The sequence below is a fragment of the Lactuca virosa genome, chromosome 5, assembly GCF_052849685.1.
Source record: "Lactuca virosa cultivar CGN04683 chromosome 5, Lactuca_virosa_CGN04683_v6, whole genome shotgun sequence".
NCBI classification, from domain to species: Eukaryota; Viridiplantae; Streptophyta; class Magnoliopsida; order Asterales; family Asteraceae; genus Lactuca; species Lactuca virosa.
The window spans coordinates 170,282,830-170,286,022 of NC_136430.1; the positions used below are offsets into that span (position 1 = coordinate 170,282,830).

The 3,193-nt window shown below is 39.3% G+C and overlaps 1 non-coding gene across 1 annotated transcript; it reads right to left on the reverse strand.

The window, feature by feature from the left end:
* Window positions 1-883: 883 nt before the first annotated feature.
* LOC145118060 (small nucleolar RNA R71) lies at window positions 884-989 on the reverse strand. The gene has a single exon (XR_013713044.1). It is a non-coding gene; the product is annotated as a small nucleolar RNA R71 (small nucleolar RNA).
* Between the last annotated feature and the right edge of the window lie 2,204 nt (window positions 990-3,193).

Sequence of the window (3,193 nt, forward strand, 5' to 3'; positions counted from 1 at the left end):
GAATTTTTCTGTCTATTTTCTTTCTTAATTTTGGTTTTATTTTTCTTACATCAAGTTTTTGGCGCCGTTGCCGAGGAACGGTCAATTTTTAGTTAATTTTTATATGCTATTTATTAAGAATTTTTCTGTCTATTTTCTTTCTTAATTTTGGTTTTATTTTTCTTCTGATTGATTTACCACGTTGTGGTAATAATCACCATGTCGTGGTCATCAAATAGTTAGTTTTTAGTTTTTGTTTTGTTCTTTTTATGCGTTTCATCTGTTTTTGTTTTAGTTATTTATGACCCGAAGATCGAAAACACCAATCATACCACCGTTTGACGATCCTGAGTCAGCATTCCATAAGAAGAAGACAACCAAACTTTGGAGAATTAAGCAACAAGACTTTAGAAAGTGAATTTGAAAGTTTGGAGAAGACTCCTAACAAAAAGGAAGCATGTTACGAGCCCGAAATAGAATCAGAAAAAAGAAGCGAACCCGAAAGCGAGCCCACACACAACACGGAAGACATTGTTGAAATGACGATGGAGGCATACAAGAGACAAATGCGTGAAGACACCGAACTAGGTCTTGTGCAACACGAAATTCCCAACACAGCTAGCTTCGAGTTAAAGGACACATACTTGCTCAGTTGAAGGACATACCATTCCACAGGAAAGACCGCGAGGACGCCTACAAGCACTTTGATGAGGTCAATGATATCGCCGACTACTTCAACATACCAAACATACCACAGGAGACGGTTTTACTAAGATTGCTTCCCGTTACTCTTAAGGGTGCAACAAGTGACTGGTTGAAAGCACTTCCACCGGGCACAATAACAACATGGGTGAAAATGCGTGAAGAATTCATACAACAATTTTGCCCGCCATCGAAGGTTTCCAGATTGAAGAAGGTATTTCAAATTTGGAACAAAACATGGGAGAGTCTTTTGACGAGGCATGGGAGCGCAATAAGGGATTGATTAGACACTTTCCCCAAAATGATCTAAATATCCAACAAGAATTAGCAATCTTTTACGATGGGGTAAACGTAACGACTAGGCAACTCCTTGATTCTCAAGGGCCACTCACAAAGAAAGCACCGACCATAATCAAGGAGCTAATCGAGGAATTCTCCGAACATTCAAGAGAATATCATAACCCTCGACAAGATGCAACTAGGGAAATCATGAATTTTGCTTCAGAAGACATGGCGGTAGTCTTAGTAATGTTGCATAACATGGATAGAAGGATGACAAAAATGGATAAAACAATACATGCAATACGAATGGGGCGTGAAAATTATAACGGACCACATTTAACCAAAGATTGTGATCTAGATGAAATGGAAACCGAAAAGCCTAAGCTTGTTATTCGAGCAATGATCGTTATAAGGAGACTAGAGAAAGCGAAAAAAGAAGTGGTTATCTTATGACGAGTACAAGAAAGCCAAAGAAGACAAATATGAACGAAAAGGAAGAGGCTTCTATCAAAAAGAGGAACCGGATCCCGAGAAGAAACCCGATTTTGAGGCAATGCTTGCTGGTTTTGCTGCCGCATCAGAAAAGAGACATGATGATACCAAAGTAGTACTTAGAAATCAACAAGCTGCAATCAAGAATATTGAGCAACAAATCGGGCAACTATCGAAGCAATTCAACGAAAGATTACCGGGCACACTACTAGGAAACAGTGAACAAAACCCAAGAGGATCTCACATCCAGTCCATAACAACGAGAAGTGGAAAAATTGTTACCCATTTGACTGCTATTACTGATAATAACCCGGGTGTTGATTAAGAAGGATGAGAAGCAAGTCAAGAGAAAAGCACTGAACAGTCACCACGACGTGGTGAAGGTACCACGACGTGGCAATCATCTGAAAATAAAAATGATGAACCCGTTAAGCCATACCATCCACCGCTTCCTTTTCCAAGTCGAACAAACCAAGATAAACATGCCGAAGACTACCAGAAGTTCCTAGAGAACATTAAATCCCTTTAAATCAATATCCCATTCATGAAGCCTTAGCTCAAATGCCAAAATATGCAAAGTTCTTAAAGGATATTCTAACAAACCGAAAGAAGATAGGGGATGTGTCTAAAGTTGTACTAAACGAAACCTGCTCAACTGCTATGTTAAACATGCTACCAAAGAAGATGGATGATCCGGGTAGTTTAACACTTCCATGCCAATTCGGAAATCTAGCCACAAAGCTACGCTCTAGCATATTTGGGAGCAAGTGTTTACTTAATGCCTTATTCATTCTTCAAGAAGCTTGACCTCCTGAAACCAAGACCAATTCGCATGGCCACCCACTTAGCAAAAAAACAGTGACTTTTCCAAGAGGAATTTGTGAAGATTTATTAGTTAAAAATTGACAAGTTTGTTTTTCCTTCAGATTTCATTGTTCTAGATATGGAGGAAGAAGATCAAGTGCCAATTATTCTTAGAAGTCCCTTTTTGAGCACCGCTCGAGCTTTGGTAGACATAAAAGAGTCCAAACTCACTCTTCGAGTTGGAGAAGACGCTGTAAATTTAGGGGTTAATAGAGTAATAAAACATTCAAGAATAAGTGATGACATGGCTTTTTCGGTATATGTTTTTGATGAAAAGTTGGAAAAAGAATTAGGAGGATGGAAAGACAAGGAAATTGAGGGTTGCATGGTTCTACAAGAAGGTGATTTTGATGCTGAATATGATTTGCAAGAACTAGAGAAGCTGCTAGAAGAGAGCGAGTACAACGAACTGAAAAAGGCCATTGAAGACCCACCACGACGTGGTAATAACACCACCACGCCGTGGCATTCAGATTTCATTCGATCTGATGAGCAGACTTACGACACCACGACATGGCAAGATGCCTACGTCGTGGTCTTTGATCAAAAACCAAAAATCGAATTAAAAGCTTTGCCCGAACATCTTGAGTATGCATTCTTGGAAGAAAATGAGAAAAAGTCGGTCATAATAGCAACTGATCTCACACAAAAGGAGAAGGAAATCTTAGTTGGAGTACTCAGGAAACAAAAGAATGCCATCGCTTGAAAAATCACAGATATCAAGGGCGTTAGCCCCTTATATTGTTCACATAAAATTAAGTTGGAAGAGGGAGCTAAACCAGTGGTGCAACTCCAAAGAAGATTGAACCCAAACATGCAAGAAGTAGTCATACTTTTGGATGCCGGAACTATTTACTCAATATCGGATAGCCAA